The sequence below is a fragment of the Bos taurus genome, chromosome 16 (genome assembly GCF_002263795.3).
Source record: "Bos taurus isolate L1 Dominette 01449 registration number 42190680 breed Hereford chromosome 16, ARS-UCD2.0, whole genome shotgun sequence".
Classification (NCBI taxonomy): Eukaryota; Metazoa; Chordata; class Mammalia; order Artiodactyla; family Bovidae; genus Bos; species Bos taurus.
The window spans coordinates 63,744,696-63,764,202 of NC_037343.1; the positions used below are offsets into that span (position 1 = coordinate 63,744,696).

The following is a 19,507-nucleotide window of genomic DNA, read 5'->3' on the forward strand; positions in this document are numbered from 1 at the left end:
ACCAGCGTTAGTCACCAGCAGCACAGGGGACCTGCACGCTGTCTGGAAACAGAACAGATGCTGTGGGCAGCCAGACTGCTGTGCCGGCGATCCGCTGAACGCAACAGCAAAGAAGACATGAATGAAACGAACAGAAAGTGACACGGTCTAGGCAGCAATCAACCATAATCACAGAGCCCCCGAAGGGATCTGCAGGGAGATACTGCGTCCCCTTGGACAAGAAAGGAGGTTTCAGAGGAGGAGAAAGAACAAAAACAGGATATTGGCAGCTTAGCACCCACTGTCCGGGAAGAATGGGCATGTCCCTGCACCCTTGCTCCTGGCAAGAGTGACCGGCTTAACCCAGTCTGTCTAAGGAGCTCTGTTAGAGAATGGGAGGGTAGGGTTATGACAGGCAGACAGCGCCTTTTCTGCCCTGGGGTGTCCTACACTTCCCAGCAAGACTCATGGCTCAGGATGGCCGGCTGGGAGGGCCAGTTCGGGGGCCCTCTCGCCCGGCTGGAAGAGCGGCTCTCTCTTACCTGTCTGGTGGAGGGCAGTGCAGCTGGGAAGGTTTGTCTGGTGCTGGTCCCAGCTGGGCATGGCTCGGTGAAGCCCTGAGTGACCAAGTCAGCCACTTCCTGGTACATGGGAGAGGGCTGCCGAGGGGCGGCTCACCTCACCTCGGGGGGTGGGGTGGGGGTGCCCCTAGCAGGGCGGCTGTAACATGCAGCTCCCGCTGGCTCCTCACCCGCCTGTGGGGCTTTGCATCTCATGAACTGGGAAGGCAGCGAGCGCCCGGGGAAGGGGGTGGGGAAGCGGAGGGAGGGGAGGGGGCACTCTGACAGATGATGCGCGCTGCCACGCAGAGTCGGGGGAGGACCGCAGACTCAAGCAGGATGGCACTGCCTATGAGGCTCTCCTGCTGACAGCGAGCTCACTGGCAGCTGCCTCCGAGGGGCCAATGCGCTGCAGAAGGCAGGGAGAAGCAGAGCCCACAGGGGTCTGAGGTTGGAAGTGGGGGCAGAGGGGGTCCCCCAGGGTTGCACAGCGGGGAAGCGGGTGAAACAGGGTAACTGGCCTCAGGAGAGAGAGGAGAACCTGCCTCGGCTCAAAAACAGACCGGGATGGGCGCAAAAGACAAAGGCTCAGCCTCAAAGAGGTCTCTCCTGCCATAGCCAACAAGCAAGGATGCTCTGGCTTTAGGAATTTGGAATGGCTGGGCAAAGTAGAGGAAGCCCAGTTCTAACTTTCTCAATGAGGATTAAAAATCAGCCAGGGAAGAGTGTAATGCATGAAACGTTTCGTGTTATTTGCCACTCCACACCACAGGCCAGCCTGGGTGCCCCTCGGTCAGCTGCCCAACCTGTGATGGGGATGTGGTGGCAAGAACAAGGAGCAAGAGAGAGGGCTGGGAGGGGACAGAGAGAACATGTCATGTGATGCTTCTGTCTGTAAAGTTCCATTTAGATGATCAGGAGAAAAACCTTTTGGACAGCTTGGGCCAGTGCCTGGAGCAGCTTCTGAGCATCAGGGATAAATAACCGTTGGCATCGGATTCTAGAGTCTACGAGACCTGCCGCCCCCACGTGGGCAGCAGGTTCACCACACAGGCCCTGGAGCTGACAGTCATCGGCTCTATTTACAAGCACAGCCAGAGAAAGAGGCTGACAGGGAAACAAATAAACAAACAGCAAAGCCAGAAAAGACCAGAGGAAGTGCAGCTGGGGAGACTCGACGAGCACAGCTAATGAAGGGAAAGAGATCTCAGATGAGGACCTTCTCCGGAGGGCAGGGAGGGGGATATAGGGGCCAAGAACTGCGACGGGTTTCCAGGGACCCGTCCTCCCGCTACAAGCCAGTTCCTTTCCTTCAGGCCGGCTTCCACACACCCTGACCAGCGCCGCCCCAGATGACCCCCAGGGGACAGCTGCTCTCGTTAGGACAGTGCCACTGTGATCGGTCATGATCACCAACCAGTTCACTGCAGCATCAGACATTGCCCCAATTCACAAAATCAGGTCAATTCAGCCAACAATCCTTGGCGCCGATTGTGCGTCATGGGGGTTGCAAACATGACTGAGACATCCTTGTCATGTCTCAGGTGATCCAGAGGAAAGAGAGCTTTAAGTAAGTGATGCTAACTCATAGATAAGGGGGCTAAGGACTTCAAAGGGTGACACAGAAACGCTGGAGCAGGGAGAGACCAAGTCCACCAGGTCCTCTCCCAGGAAGCCTCATCTGACCTGCATGTTGAAGGTGACTGGTGGATTTTGACCCATGGAGTTTAGTGAGAGGAGAATCCAAGGCTGTGGAACAGCCTGGGCAAAGGCAAAGGGTCTAGAGGTGCCCCCAGCGGGTTGGGGAACAGTGAGCACTCTTTCAAGGGAGGCTGGAGTAGAAAGTAGAGTGTGATAGGAGGCCGCAGAGGAGGATGTAAATTAATGTGTGCATTGCAAACAGATAGTAAAAAAAAAGAAAAAAGAAAAAAGTTTAAACAAAGCAATGTTGGTCAAATCATTTGCATTATCAGATCCAGGTTTGAGGAGATGCTGAGTAGAGAAGGACTGGAGGAAAAAAGAATCTGCTGCCAAGGCAGGAGATGCAGTTTCCATCCCTTGGTCAGAAGGATCCCCTGGAGAAGGAAATGGCAACTGACTGAACTGTTTCTGCCTGGAGAGTCCCATGGATAGAGGAGCCTGGTGGGCTATAGTCCACGGGGTGGCAAAGAGGTGGACACGACTGAGCAACTTAAAAACAACATCAACTAGGTGAAAGAGGATGGATAAATCAGAGATCAGCAGCAGTGCAACAACAGGCGTTAGGCTAAGTGAAACAAGTCAGATGGAGAAGAGTAAATACCATGTAATCTTATATGGAAGCTGAAAAATAAACAAACTCATAGATACAGAGAATAGATTGGTGAACAGATGGGGGGTTGAGTGAAATGGGTAAAGGGAGTCAAAATGTACAAACTTCTAGATATAATATAAACAAGCCAGGGGATATAATGTATACCATATACCATGGTGACAGTAGATTCATATTTTTAAAAATTTCATTGCAATATAATTGACATGTAACACTAGTTTCAAGCCTACAACATACTGATTCGATATTTGTTTGTATATTGAATGCACTGAGTCCACCGACTCGATGGACATGAGGTTGAGTAAGCTCTGGGAGCTAGTGATGGACAATGAAGCCTGTCTTCTGCGTGCAGTCCATGGGGTGACAAAGAGTCAGACACGACTGAGCAACCGAACTGAACTGACTGATGGTGACAATAGTTAATGATGCTGTGTTGTATATTTGAAACTTGCTAAGAGAATAAGCCTTAAAAATTCTACTCACAAGAAAAAAAATGTTATGACTATGTGTGGTGATAGATTTAAACTAGACTTACTGTGCTAATCCGGAGAAGGCAATGGCACCCCACTCCAGTACTCTTGCCTGGAAAATCCCATGGACGGAGGAGCCTGGTGGGCTGCAGTCCATGGGGTTTCGAAGAGTTGAACACAACTGAGAGACTTCGCTTTCACTTTTCACTTTCATGCCTTGGAGAAGGAAATGGCAACCCACTCCAGTGTTCTTGCCTGGAGAATCCCAGGGACGGGGGAGCCTGGTGGGCTGCCGTCTATGGAGTCGCACAGAGTCAGACACGACTGCAGCGACTTAGCAGCAGCAGCAGCAGCTGTGCTCATCAACTCACAATTCATACAAATATCGAATCACTATGCTGTGCATCTGAAGCTAGTGTTACATGTCAATTACATTGCAATGAAATTTTTTAAAATATGGATCTATTTAGCAAAAAGATCGATAAAAGAGTTCATAACCTTCTCAAGATTTTTTTTCCTTCTGAATCTCAGATTTTGCATGATTGAATAGCAATTTATGAGAACAATGAATCACATTTGCATTCAAAATATAACCCTTTTCTCTTGGGTGTCCTTTCTGCAAAGTTCCAATAGCATCTCCAACCTGCGAGGGATTTCTTCTATGATTGTATTACACTGATTAATTTCTCTAGGTTATTTGATATAAATATATTTACTTTGGTTGTAAAAAATAAATTTATATGGAACACTGGAGACAGTGGGGTCCACGGCCCTGCCACACTGCCAAACGCTGAGGGAAGAAATGTTTGGGCACATCGAAGTATACACTAGGCAAACGAGTCGGGAAGATTTTGCTTAGAGGATGGAACAAATAGGATGCAATAGAGGTTTCGAATGTACTTGCAAACTGGGGCTTGCTCTTTCTTGCTACTTTGGATTCCTATGGTCTTCATGTGAAGAGCTTACTGGACGAATAGAAACATGTGATCCAGTCACTACTACTTGTCCAGTCAACAGCCAGTCAACTATCAGTCAGGTGAGGTCATAGTAGACAGTAATAATCCATAGTAGATAATCCAGCCATCATCCAACCCACAGCTGACTTGATACATGAACAAGCCCAACCAAGGTTGACTAACCTGCACAAACCTGAAGGATTGCCCAGCCGACCCATGTAATTATGACCCAATAAAGGATTTTTGTTTTAAGCCATTTTGCTTTAGTTTTAGGATATTACGTTACACAGCAAAAGCTCACTCATACATCATGGAGTAGCCCAGATTTCAAACCCATTCTGGGTATTTCCAGCTCCTTTCCTTGCACATCAGCCAATTTTAATGTATCTACTATCCCAACTTCATTTCTAATATTAATGAATAAAATTGACATTGGCCACTAATGAAACCCAGGTTTTATGACAAAGGTGATTTGTGTTGGTCTCTTCTGAAACCTTCATCAACCATTTTTTTACCTCAGATCAGTTAATTTTTTTCTTGAATATAATAAGTATGTTAATTTACTCACCTATCATGACATAGTCCATTCCCTGAGCGTAGCTTTGGAAGTTAACTTCTTGCCAGCTATTCAATATTTTGTCCAAATGTCTAATTGTCTCACAGGGATTGCTTGCTCTTGGAGAGCAAGGAGGGGCTTCCCACGTGGCCCTAGTGATAAAGAACCTGCCTGCCAATGCAGGAGACATAAAGAGCGGTGGGTTCAATCCCTGAGTCGGGAAGATCCCCTGTAGGAGGGCATGGCAACCTACTCCAATATGCTTGCCTAGAGAATCCCTCAAAGGAACTCGGTGGGGTACAGTCCATAGGGTTGCAACGAGTCAGACATGACTGAGGTGACTTAGCACACTCGCACAGAGAGCAAGGAGTCATCCTTCTGTATCTTTTATACTTCCTAGTGTAGCCTTTAAGTGATTTCCAGATGGGTAAATCATGGTCCTGGTAAATTTATAAAATTCCCAGGCAGCAACCATAGGATCATCAATCTTTATTTTTCCAAAGAAGAACATTAAAAGTGGTTATCTGCTATTACCATTATTTTAAAAAATAATCTTACTGCCAAAAAAGTATGAAGGACATCATCTTAGAATGAAGGATTCTTCCCATGAAAGCCCAATTGGAAACTTTTAATCCACTTTTAGGTACTTAGAAACTGATATAAAGAAATATATACACACATACACATGTATACACACAAGTACACACGCATGCATACACACACTGGATTATTAGTTTTTTCTCTCATTTTTTGTGGTGAGTGATAACTGTACCTTTGACTGGATACAGTCAAAGATGGATTGGGCTTTCCAAGTGGTAAAGAATCTGCCTGCCAATGCAGGAGATGCATGAGACACAGGTTCAATCCCTGGGTTGGGAAGATCCCCTGGATGAGGAAATGGCAAACTGTTCTAGTATTCTTGCCTGAAAAATTCCATGGACAGAGGAGCCTGGCATGCTACAGTCCATGAGGTCACAAGAGTTGGACACAACTGAGCAACTGAACACACATGCATGCATAAATGGGTTGTATTTGAAACCTACAGATGGGCTGCATCATTGCAACATGAAACAAAGAGTAGAATAATAAAAGGCCATAATCAGAGAAGGTGTTTGACAAGAACACCTAGGAGCTACCTCAGCATTCATTGTTGTTGTTGTTGTTGTTCAGTCACTCAGTCGTGTCTGACTCTTTGAGACCCCATGGACTGCAGCACACCAGGCTTCCCTGTTTTTCGCCATCTCCCAGAGTTTGCTCAAACTCATGTCCATTGAGTCGGTGATGCCATCCAACCGTCTCATCCTCTGTCATCTCCTTCTCTTCCTGCCTTCAATCCTTCTATCTTTTCCAGCATCAGGGTCTTTTCCAAAGAGTCGGCTCTTTAAACCAGGTGGCCAAAGTACTGGAGCTTCAGCGTCAGCGTCAGTCCCTCCAATGAATATTCAAGGACTGATTTCCTTTAGGATTGACTTGATCTCCTTGCTGTCCAAGGGACTCTCAAGAGTCTTCTCCAACACCACAGTTCAAAAGCATCAAGTCTTCAGCATCCATTATCTTTGCTAAAGGGATTAGTCCTTTTCCATATTCACTCTGGAAACCTGCCCAGGAGCAGGTCCCAACCCCTCCCATCACTGCAGTAGATCCCAGTGAGATACATTTGCAACAACACAAAAATAAACATGCAATAACTAGCCACAATTCACATTTTACAGAGCACTTTGAAGGCAAACAAACTTTCCTACATTTCAGTTCACTCAGCACTGTGCAGCTCTTGGAGCTCAGGAATCCTATCTGAATTTTGAGCAACTGCAAAACTACCTACAATCATTCTTGAACGGCCATTTAAGACAGCATTTGTTACATCCCAGACTAATATCTGACATGAGTATCCTGGGACCCAGATATGGTCCATAGGCTTTGCAGAAGTCAAAGAAAGAATAAGAGAGTTCTAGCCTGAACAGAGGGGCTTCCCCTGTAGCTCGGTGGTAAGGAATCCACCTGCCAGTACAGGAGATGCAGGTTCGATTCCTGGGTTGGGAAGATCCCCTGGAGAAGGAAATGGCAACCCACTCCAGTATTCTTGCCTGGGAAATCCCATGGGCAGAGGAGCCTGGAGGGCTCCTCCCATGTAATTATTATTACAAATAATTAGACATGACTGAGCAACAAAACAACAGCTTGAATAGAAGAGACATTTCAGTCCACACTCAGCCCTTTTGGAGGTAAATATCAGAACCCATTACAGGTTGATGTACATAAGCACATGCTTAAGATGAATGTTTAGTAAATTGTTTACATACATAACGTGGTAGATATAGAATTTCAAAACTTATATAGGATCGTGCCCATATATCTGCCCACTTATGAGCATGTACACCCATTCAGTTCAGTTCAGTCGCTCAGTCGTGTCCGACTCTTCGCGACCCCATGAATCGCAGCACGCCAGGCCTCCCTGTCCATCACCAACTCCCGGAGTTCACTCAGACTCACTTCCATCGAGTCAGTGATGCCATCCAGCCATCTCATCCTCTGTCGTCCCCTTCTCTTCCTGCCCCCAATCCCTCCCAGCATCAGAGTCTTTTCCAATGAGTCAACTCTTCGCCTGAGATGACCATATATGGTGCTTAATATAAAATCCATTGAAAGGATGAATGAAAGAACAAGTGAAATTTCTACTAGAAAGAGGATTTACTTATTAATTTAATCAATTTTTATTTATTTAGCACTTGCTAGGATCAGGCATTATGCTAAGGATACCAATGTTAGGCATACTTCTATAAACAAAGCAATCTTGGTTGCTTGTCTTGGGTTTCATTCTCCCTACCCTGCCTCTGTCCCTGTATCAAAACTTATCTAATTTAAGCATCTACCTGCTGTTTATGAAGTTAAGTCATATATATTGCAAGGCCGTTCTCAACAATGACCCTCTGAGCCCATCTTTTGTTTTTGATCAGCTGTTGCTCCAAACCTAGTCTCTGTTACTCTAAGTACCCTTAGGTCTGATGCCCTAATTTCAATCCTGTATTTGGTCTTTGTCATCAGTTAGTTACTGCTGTGTAACAAGCCACTCAATATCTTAGCAACTTAAAATAATCACCATTGGTTATTGATTACGGATCTCTGAGTCATCTGGCTGCTTCTGATGATTTGGGCCAGACTTGGCTGATCTTGGTTAGGCTGGCGCATGAATCCAAAGTCAACTGGTGGGTCAGCAGGGCCTGGTTGGTCTAGGATGGTCTCACCAGCATGCCTGGCACTTGAAGGTCTATTGGCTGTGGTGAAGGACACATGTTGCTCATCAACCAGGTGGCTATCCAAGCTTTTCTTGGCAGAGGTAAGGTCCCAAGGAAAAGACCAGAAGTGCAAAGACCTCCTGAAGCCCAGGCTTGGCACTGGTACAACCTTACTCTGCCATACTTTATTTGCCAAACCAAGTGTCCTAAGGCCAGAAGAGACTCAAGACTATAAACAGACACCACATTTGATGAGAAGGGCTGCAAAGTCACATCGTAAAGGCAAGAGTATAGGGAAAGGCTAAGGAATTGGGCTGTTTTTATGACAAATCTACCACATTCTTGGTATTTGAATTTATTTCTGGAATTTGAGTCTTTGCTTTCCCTGATCTCAAACCTGGCTCACCTCTCTGAGGTTTTCAACCCTTCTGCCTCAGATCAGACTCTCCACTTAACTTCTAGCTCATTAGGAAGGCAACCCCTGAAGCCAGCCCCTTCTTAACAAGAGAGAAACTCAGACCCCTTCCATGAGTCAGTTCTCTTATTCTTAAGTAATCCTCCTCTTGTCATGAAAAAAAAAAAAAAAAGAAAAAACCCTTAAGCTATTGCTAAAAATAGATATCTGAACCAGGCTGAACTCCAGCTGAAAACTGTAATCAAAATTCCGATACCCAGAGAGGGCAGACCACGTAAGAAGAACCTTTACAAAATGCTACCTTAACAAGGTTTATTCCTTGTTGAACAATAAAAATAAAATACTCTATTTTCTCAATTCTAAAACCCATTCTTGCTCACATTTTAACATGTCTGTAGCTAAGATGTCTTACAATCAGCAAGTATGTCTAATGTGCTAAGACTGGTAACCCCCCACTCCCACCAACGCCCCTCAAAAAATAGATATATTGAAACATGATTCCTTTTTCAATTGATGGATGAAGCCTTGTAACTGAGAAAGCGTTGCTGTGGGTCACCACCTTGTTTATGAAAATGATCCAAATGAAATCAGAGAAAAGTAAGGCCTGAGAACTGGTAGGGTTTCCAAAAAGTTCAGCGTGCTATTGTCTCTAATTAAGGGAATTAGAGGTACTACTGAAAAGGATGACACAAATTAACCAATTGTTTTTCTCACTTGACATTTGCTAGAATGACTAATGATCACTGAAAGTGATGGATTTGAGTTCCCTGTCTCTCCTTTGCCCTGCCACCCTCTGGAACAGGGGCTGCTGGACAACAGAGAGGAGAAAAATATAAAATCACGGAGAAGAAGCCAAACCCATGAAAATCTACAAATGGGTGGATAGCCTTTGAATAAGGAGCTGCATCATCTGCTCATTACATGGTTTGTTCCTTTGTTTTTTGTTTGTTTGTTTAACTGTGTTTGTTATAGGAGTTAAGAGGGCAGACTCTGGAGCCAGGCTGCTTTGGTTTGCATCCCAGCTCCACCAATTAAAAGCTGTGTGAGTTTAGGCAGGTGACTTAACCCTACTGTGCCTAAGTTGTTTTTGTTTTTAAATATTTATTTGGCTGTGCTGGGTCTTGCGGCATGCAGCATTGTTGCAGTATGAGAACACTTAGTCATGGCATGCAGCATCTAGTTCCCTGACCAGGAATCGAACCTGGGCCCCCTGTATCGAGAGAACGGAGTCCTAGCCACTGGACAGCCAGAGAAGTCCCTGTGCCTCAGTTTTTATATGTATAAAACAGCTCTCACAAGTGGTTACACTTGCAGTAATGCCTGCCAGACATAAATGCTTAATAAAGTGATTATTATTATTACAATCTCCTTGAATTTTCCTGGAAGAGCAAATGATCCCTTCTCTCTGGAAAGCCAAAAAATATTTCCATAAAGTCCTAGAAGAAACCTAAGTCCTCCCTGATGTGTAATTATTTTCCCCCTAAAATTAAAGCCATATATACCTTTCCCCAAGATATCTCCTTTTTGTAGATGTAAAGAATCAGCAGTATTATTAGGTGAGGGTGAATCTGCTAACTGAGCAGACTCTTTTTCCAGTGTTCAAAGTTGCACCGGTTCTGAAAAAGAAAAGGACAGAGTCGTCCCAGCACTTGCCAGAGGGAAAGCGAAAAACCTTTTACAAAACAAGGCTAGATCCCTGCCATGCGGCTGTGTCCACAGAAACTCCCATACAGATCCCTGTGGGAGGCCCTTCTCCCTGCACTGCCACTTCCCAAAGCCAGATTCCTGCTTCGAGGACCCTGAGAATAGAAAGGGGATTCACAGAACCTGGGGATGGGGACGCGGGGAAAGTCCCCGGAGTGGCCTGCAGACTTGGGGCCTTCCTGGCAGCACAGATATCTCTATTCCGAGAGCCAAGAGGTCTGGAATCTAGAGAAATGAATCCCTTGAGGACTATAATGAATGCCGTGCTCCAGCAGAGTCGGCTCGGTTCAGCAGCTTGATTAATGACACGTGAGAGGACTCGAGGCAAATGTAATGGGAGAGCAAACCTTTGCAGGGTGCCTGCCCTGGATAAGATCCGGCGCCTCACACCCACCGAGGAAACCGCAGAGGGGCTTAGGAGAAACTCCTCCTGGAGCTGTGGGCCAAGGGCAAGGATCTGCCCTGGTCTGAGCTTCTGAGCCCTGAGTGCCTGCATGCCCTGAGAGCCAGCCAAGAGGAGGAAGGCCTCCATCTGCTCCTACCCAAGTCTCTGCTCCAGCGAGGGGGTCCCTCAGCTGCCAGGCTGGTCCTGCCCGCCTATTGGCTGACACATTTTTCAAAGCTGTTCTCAAAGGCTTTGATGAACCGGCTGTTGCTGGGCAGCAGCTGAAGTCATTTGCCCTGGAAAATGGAAGGAAGCAGGTGTAACCGCTCACCCCAACCCGACCCTCAAAAACACCCTCCCCACACACACTCTACAAATCATCGCGTCACTTTGTCCCTGTGTATTTTAATAAGCACACTAATCTCTGACCCCTTAGCATTTCTGCCCTAAAATGAAACCAAGAGCATCACTCTTCGGCTTCCCCTTTGAGAGAAAGAGGTGCCAGTCCCGGGCAATATTCTAGCCAAGACCCGAGGTCCCTCTTCAGGTGAAGTCTGCCTACAGAAGATGCAAGATGCCTCTCTCACCCTCTAAGTTCCGTGTGTGTATGTACGTTTGGTCACTCAGTCATGTCCAGCTCCTTAGAACCACATGAACTGTAGCCCACCAGGCTCCTCTGTCCATGGGATTCTCCAAGCAAGCATACTGGAGTGGGCAGCCATTCCTTTTTCCAGGGGATCTTCCCGACCCAGGGGTCAAACCCATGTCTTCTTCATTGGAGGCAGATTCTTTGCCATCTGAGCCACCAGCCTCCATAAAACAGCAGCATTCCTGGATCCAGAAGTGTCTCAGGAAGACTGAATACTTTTTATTCGGTTTCTCATTTTATCAAGTACGAAAAAACTGAAATAGCACTTCACCTAAAAATTCATGAAATCTCTAATTTTTGTTAACTGATGTAATTTTGTGTTTGAAAGTACTTTGAATTGAAATTTTATCACTTGAAAGGGCTCTTTTCCACTCATCCTCTTTGATCACCACAACAATCCAGTAAGTTAAGCAAATAACTTGGAGGAAATTGAGACATCAGAAGAAAACGAAATTATCTAAGAATTTATTGTGAGTAATACAGCAGAGCTGGGATTCATATTCAAGTTTTCCAGTCCCAGTCAAATATTCTTTCCAATCCTCCCCATTCTAATAAACAAATTAATAAATATTGTGAATGTCAGAAATTTGTCATGTACATGTACTCAATTTTCCTGAAAATCTATTAAATATATCCCACATGACTTTCAGGCCTCTTCTTCCCCCTATCTGTTGCTCTAACCCAAATAAGATGACAAATAAGTTTGACATTAGAGGCATACAGTAGAAGAGTGGGAGTTCGAGCTGATTGACAAAAACAAACATTGGGTGTCTTTGAGCAGAATTATGTTGTCTTTGAGCTGTTATGTTATAATATTATAACAGCTGCATTTAGAAAACTTCACCCAGGTGTCAGAAGAAAAGGCAGATTTGAGTTATCACTTTTCTCGGGCCATCTTCCAATCTTCCCTTGCGACAACTGCAACTTTTTGCCCCTCTGGGTGTACCATAAAAGAGGTTCCTGCAACGCTTACATGGGAGGGAGTGACTGCTCCTCAGAGGAGCTAAGATTACAGGGTTGACCTCAAGAATACTCTTAGAAGCATTCCTCCTGTCTAGCAGCCTGGAAAATTGAATGTTACTTACAAAGGATCTTGACTTCCAGCTGAGGAGGGGGCAAAGTCTGGGTAAAATCAGAAAGCAGGACCCTCTATCTAAAGAGGCAGAGGCAGAGGTCTCCCCTTCAGAGTCCAGTCAACCTTTGAGCTGAAACCCTTGAGCTGTCTCTGTCCTTACATCCTTCCTGATCACTGCTGGTTTCTCCGCTTTTAAAGCTTTTGCCTTATATTTCATGTACTTGTTAGCAAAGGGACCAACCAGCTAACTTGGGAGAGAGTTAAAAGTCCAATCCTAAGTAAAATATTTACATTATCTGTGTCTTCCTAAATAAATAAATGTTACAGTTTTCTAGTGACTTCCTAAAGAAATTCAACTCTTCAGCTTTGTTACCTAACCCCTTTGATAATCATGATAGGAATTTCAGACCAGGTTAAAGGAATGGATCAATGGGAGATGACCCAATACTTTGAAGGAGATTAAAAACTTTTGTCCCTTGATTTACACCAAATAGACAGCCAGCTAACATTAGAGCACAGTCCACTAAGCGCAAGTCCATGGCCGGTAAGTTACCTGTGCTAAATGGGAGTGCACCGGGTCATCGGAATGTGCAGGTCCAGGACAAAGGGCAGGAGCACTTGTTTCCAGCAAGTTCATCCATGCACTCACCTGTTCATTCATTCATTGTCAGTACCTGTCAAGTGCCATGCCCTCTGCAAGGCTGGACAAGATAGAGGGGTTCTGAATGGTCCAGACTGAGTCTCCAATTCCCAGTCAGAGCCCTGACCTTGCCCTCCAGGCTTCAACCTCTGCAGAGCATCCTCTGAAGGGGGAGGGGCACTTTGTCCTACAACCCAAATTTCTGTGAGAGATGCTTGGGTGGTAGCAAAGGCATAAACCAGAACTGCTCCCTGGAGGCTGGCGAAGTTTTTTCGTCCCCAGAGGAGATGACACTAGTCTAGATAACAAACTGCTCTGGTCTCACAAACCCTACCTGCCAACCACTCCCCACGCCCCAACCCTGAGAGAACCCGATAAGACAGAAAACAGAATTAGGGCTTGTGGAGGGGAAGACGAAACATAAATTGGCATAGACTTCAGCTAAGAAAAATGCTATCCCTTTCATTTTTGTGTCTTTTGACTCCACACAACTCCAGGGTTTTTCTAACTTTATTTTCTCCTGATCCATGATCACAGCATCCTCCACCTTCCCACTCTGTCCTGAAGTGGAAATACAGAACCAATATCAGCTCTAACCTGATTATCTGTAAAAATTGGGCCAGCGCAGGGTCAGGGATAATAAACGCAGGCAATTTGGAAAAACCATTTAAATTTGCCTTTGGCCTACATTTGTTTGTGTGTGTGCGCTTTGCAGTAGATTTACCTTCCTAATTACGTTTTGTTTGCATTTCCTCAGCACACATTGACTGGGAAGTCAGGGCGGGGTTCAGAGAGTGGGCCAAGTGTTGAGAAAAGCAGGCTTGAGATTAAAATTTGTAGAAGTTAAGCCACAAATTGCATCATTCATTTAACAAATATTTATTGAGCAGCAACAAACGGTGGCACACAGCTCTTGGTTTTGCAGGAGTTAGAAAGAAAGTATGAGAAACACGGTCTGCCTTAAAGAAGCTTGCCATCTTCTCAGGAAGGGTATATGCACATTTGGTGTTCATACAATTGAGATTTCACCGCAGCTTTAAATATGAGCCTAAATAGCACTGATTTTAACCCAAATTATCAGCAGACCCTAAATGGCTTTTGATCTAATGAGACTCAGATAAATAGGGATTCCTCCAGGAACTATACTATGATTTTCTTTGTTTCTCTGATTGCATAAAACACACATTTTTCAGCCTGTAGAAGACAGCAGAGGAATCACTTCCCAGGGTACACGGGCGTTCACAATAATGGGTTGGAGAGGTTTCCCCTTGAGACGGCGTGTCTGAATTTACTGATGAGTTAATCACTGAGGAAGCAAACATTCGATGTGTCACATGTCCTCAGTTCTGGCGCTTCCTGGCAGGCCCATCACAGTCACAGCCTTGCTTCTGGTTCACATTCCTAGGCCTGAAATCTGTGACACTGTCCCTCAAAGGACAGGCATGCGTGCTCATTCACTAAGTCATGTCTAAGTCTTAGCGACCCTATGGACTGTAGCCCAACAGGCCCCTCTGTCTAGGGGAATTTCCAGGCAAAAATACTGGCATGAGTTGCCATTTCCTTCTCCAGGGTATCTTCCTGACCCAGGGATCAAACCTGCCTCTCCCGCATTGGCCGGCAGGTTCTTTACCACCAAGATACCTGAGGAACCTTCAGTGGGCAGGAGCCTTCCCCAACTCAGTCATCCAGGGAAGAAAAGTGTGCCGACGTGGGGAAAGCAGTGAGGGGCAGGAGCCATGGTGGACCCACGCGCAAAGCGGGACAAAACTGTGACTCCATAACACTAGCCCTCCACCCAGATTCTCCTAGGAAAACATATTCCTTTCTACCCGCTTGCTGCTGTTTCCATGATGGCCAGAGGAACTGGTAACGTGATTGTGTGTGCATGTCACTTGCTGAGTGGGAATCCCAGACCCATCCTCGCTGCCCCCACTCCTGGGAGAGCACCCTGGCTGTCCGTGGTCTGTTGTGGGAGAGACGGCAGCCCCCTGTTAGGGATGAGCGAGGGACTCTCAGAAGGCACCTCTTCCCAGGCTTACCCGGCCATGATCAGCAGCAAGGTCTGAGGCACCCAGCACAGAGGCTCACTTGTACACGTGCCAGCCAGGTGCCTCCTCACTGCAGGTGACCTAGGAAACCACTGAGCTCGGTTCAGAGGTCAAACAACATCTTTTACACGTAGTGGAAGTAAGGGTTGTTATGTGAAACGACATATATATTAGGTATATTCGTACTTTGTATCACAATTAAAAAAAAAAGTCTACTTTAGGACATTCTGCATTTATGTGGATAGACTTGAAGCCAAAGCCTTAGAAATTATCCCCTAGTATTCATGGAATAAATACTAAGGTAAGAGTCAATGTTTGCATCGTAAACAAGCAAGTGACAATATAAATAAAAGGACCAGAGATATAGAGAGTGAAGTCTCTTCTAAAAAAGGCCGTATCTAGGAGGACTGGCAAACCCTTCTAGTTCCTGCGTGAGTTTCCCAGAAATGCCTCTTGTAAAGCATCACTTAGCAAGGGAAAAGCAGACACCTGCTTTATAGCTTCTCCTATAACTGAAGAGTTTTGGGAGCGAGGGAGGGAGAGAGGACAGGAGATTCAGTGCCCCAGGGTCCCTGAGAAACTTTTCAAAAGTACATCTTATCAAGACTCTGATTCCTCTTTATAACTGGTGCTAACCAATGCCACCTGCTAAGCTGAGCAGGTGGAGATTTGAACACCAAGATCGAGCAGGTAATTAACCACCTAGGTAGGAAAACCTGATATCCCCAGAAATGCCTTCTCTACTCTTAAAATTAATGTGGGAGTATTTTATTTCCAAAGCCAAATTCCCCTGCAGAGGTAACACTTTAGACTGTCTGTCATTTACATCTCAGTGAGAATTTGTTTCAGATCCCGTTCTAAAACTAAGTATTGGTAAGAACAAGAAAAGAACATGACAACCCCACATGGCTTGGAGCATGGATCCCCAGTCCTTCTGGCACCAGGGATGGGTTTCATGGAAGACAATTTTTCCATGGACCGGGGCGAGGGGTGGGGGGTCACTGGGGGTTGATTCAAGCACATTAAATTTACTGAGCACTTTATTTCTGTCGTTTGTGTGTCTTCACTCCAGCCTCTTCCCTAAACAATGCAACCTGACTACAGAGTTTCTGCCCACACCACCTCCCAGGAGGTGGTGGAAAGGAAACCCTGGCCTGGGCCCCACAGTGTCCTACAAGGAGAGGCATGCAGGAGAGACTGACGTGTCAGCTGTCAGCCCTGAGCCAAAGAGCTGCCGTCTCCACGGAGGCGTGCCTGGGCTCCCCCACCCTGGGATGAAATCAGGGTTCAGACAAGGGCCTTGAAGCCATCCATGGACTGACAGCATAATGCCCATGACTTTCACAGTATGTGTCTTTCAGCTGCAGAAATAAGGGCAGGGTAATTTTAGCTCCACATGTGTTAGCACAACTCCATCTCTCCTACCACCAGACTGGCTCCAGACAGAGACCCGTCGTGTTCTTCTGCAGCAGGGCACTCAGACGCTGCAGAATCACAGACTGGGGACTTCCCTGGTCCGTTGTGTTCTTCTGCATCAGGGCACTCAGACGCTGCAGAATCACAGACTGGGGACTTCCCTGGTCCGTTGTGTTCTTCTGCATCAGGGCACTCAGACGCTGCAGAATCACAGACTGGGGACTTCCCTGGTGGTCCAGTGGCTCAAACTCCATGTTCCCAGTGCTGGGGGCCCAGGTTCGATCCTTGGTCAGGGAACTAGACCCCACCTGCCACATCAAAGATCAAAGATCCCACCTGCTATAACTAAGACCTGGCACAGCCAAATAAATATTAAAAAGAAAAGAAAGAACCACAGACTGCCAACTCCGGGGAGTCAACTGGGGCTCAGGCAGAGAACAAGGCTCATGGCCACCAGCGGTTCTCAGCCCACAGCCCAGAGCTGCATGTCCTGAAGTGACGACCTCTGAACATCCAAGGGGACACGGTGCTTCCAGCATCTGCTGGCTGACGCACAGCTCCCCTAAAAGCAGCTCTCTGCAAACAGAGCACAGTGGAAAGAGGACTCCCCTGTGCGGAACACTCGGCCGGCCAGCATCCTGTGACCCAGAAAGGAAGAGTGACCTAACCGCCCTCCTTCTCCTCATCTTTCTTTCTTTGGTTTGAGAGGCTCTTCTTTTTCCTGATTTTCTTCCTACTTCTGCACATGTGCTTTTATGTATAAGTTGGGTTTTTTTTTTTTATTCCTTATAGGATATTGTCTACTCTCACTTTCCTAATTTTATGGATCTTATGTTTTAGTGGAAAAACCTAGGATCTCATCATTGCCACTCGAACCAATTTTGCCCTCCTCAGCTGTTCTCTCTTTGCTCACCAAAGACCAGGCTGGAGTGCTTAGTGAAGGAAAAGATTCAGGAATCTGAACTATGAATATGTACAAGTGCACCTGCACACACACACACACACACACACACACATGCACACCCTTGCCACTGGGGTCAGAATGTACACCTGGCTTACACCCATCTGAGCCAGTTGAAGACAAAGACCTTTCCTCTCTCTAATTACAGTCTCCACATCTAGGTGGCACCTCACATCTGATCGCCTTTAGGATCCAAGGACTGCATTTCCTTCGCTCCTGGTGAACGGCAAGTTACTCCAAAGGGCCAAAGACTGTATGACATACCATGGGATGACCAGGCTTTGGCCCTGGATAATACTCACTGGCCTTCCCCTGTCTACTTGGGACAAGCTACCTATTCCCTGACTTTAAGAAAAAGATACTGAGTTGCAAAGTATTGTCAAGTTAATTCTTATTTTTTCAAATCTCACCCCTGCCCCTTGATTGCTCTGTGAGCTCAAGCAACTTCCACATTTCTTTGCCTCAGTTTTCTCCTCTTTAAAATAGAGATAACAAAAATTATGTGTCCCTTAGTGGTCATGGTGTCCAATCAGCATGAAACACCTACAGCAACAGACTCCAACTCTGGACAGCTTGTCCAACAAGATTGCACACAGAGTGAAGGGAAAAAACTAGATACTGAGGTCCAGGAAATGGCAACCCACTCCAGTGTTCTTGCCTGGAGAATCCCATGGACAGAGGAGCCTGGTGGGCTACAGTCCATGGGGTCGCAAAGAGTTGGACACGACAGCGGCTTCACTTGAGGTCCTAGAAAAGGCTGGGAAACACCAAGATTCCAGGTTACAGAAACGAACACTGTCCTTAGGGCAGCCCTGTTGGGATTCATCAGCTCCATTCCCTGTTCCCACCTTGTTTCACTCAACTCAGGTTTTGTATTTGCAAGAGAAAGAGCTTGATAGGTCCAGGACAGATCACACACCTGTCTTTGTTAATGGTGGAGGACACAGAAATTACATGTGTGGTATAAAGCCTAAAATTAAGACCCAGGGATTTCCCCTGGCAATCCAGTGGTTAAGACTCCATTCTTCTAATGCAGGGGTCACAGATTTGATCCCTGGTCAGGAAACTAAGATCCCATATGCCATGCAGTGCAGCAAAAAAAAAAAAGAATTTAAAATTACGACCCAATATTATATGTGCCTTGACATCTGGGGAAAATTGGAGGGCTTTGACTGATCTAACCACAATTCTCCTCCCTTTCTGCTCCTGCAAATTGGGCCCCCTAGCCAAATGATTTTTCAGGCAAAGATGGGCACAATAAAGGACAGAAATGGTATGGACCTAACAAAAGCAGAAGATATTAAGAAGAGGTGGCAAGAATACACAGAAGAACTATACAAAAAAGATCTTCATGACCCAGATAATCACAATGGTGTGATCACTCACCTAGAGCCAGACATCCTGGAATGTGAAGTCAAGTGGGCCTTAGGAAGCATCATACGAACAAAGCTAGTGGAGGCGATGGAATTCCAGTTGAGCTATTTCAAATCCTAAAAGATGATTCTGTGAAAGTGCCGCAATCAACATGCCAGCAAATTTGGAAAAGGCAGCAGTGGCCACAGGACTGGAAAAGGCAAGTTTTCGTTCCAATCCCAAAGAAGGGTGATGCCAAAGAATACTCAAACTACCACACAATTGCACTCATCTCACATGCTAGCAAAGCAATGCTCAAAATTCTCCAAGAGAGGCTTCAATGGTATGTGAACCCTGAACTTCCAGATGTTCAAACTGGTTTTAGAAAAGGCAGAGGAAGCAGAGATCAAATTGCCAACATCTGTTGGATCATTTAGAAAGTGAGAGAGTTCAAAAAAAACCATTTACTTCTGCTTTATTGACTATGCCAAAGCCTTTGACTGTGTGGATCACAACAAACTGTGGAGAATTCTTCAAGAGATAGGAATACCAGACCACCTGACCTGCCACCTGAGAAATCTGTATGCAGGTCAGGAAGCAACAGTTAGAACTGGACATAGAAAAACAGACTGATTCCAAATCAGGAAAGGAGTACATCAAGGCTGTATATTGTCACCCTGCTTATTTAACTTATATGCAGAGTACATCATATGAAATGCCGGGCTGAATGACGCACAAGCTGGGATCAAGATTGCTGGGAGAAATATCAATAACCTCAGATATGCAGGTGACACCA

At 45.9% G+C, this 19,507-nt stretch overlaps 1 protein-coding gene across 3 annotated transcripts in view; it reads right to left on the reverse strand.

The window, feature by feature from the left end:
• RGS8 (regulator of G protein signaling 8) overlaps positions 1–19,507 on the reverse strand; it is a 96,827-nt gene that overhangs the window by 46,601 nt on the left and 30,719 nt on the right. The window contains exon 1 of one of the 3 annotated variants that reach the window (XM_010813531.4): positions 522–771. The exons of the other annotated variants lie outside the window; for them this stretch is intronic. The gene's annotated coding sequence lies outside the window, so the exon portion shown is untranslated. Of the gene's footprint in view, positions 1–521; positions 772–19,507 lie in introns of those variants that run through there. 3 annotated transcript variants of the gene reach the window in all.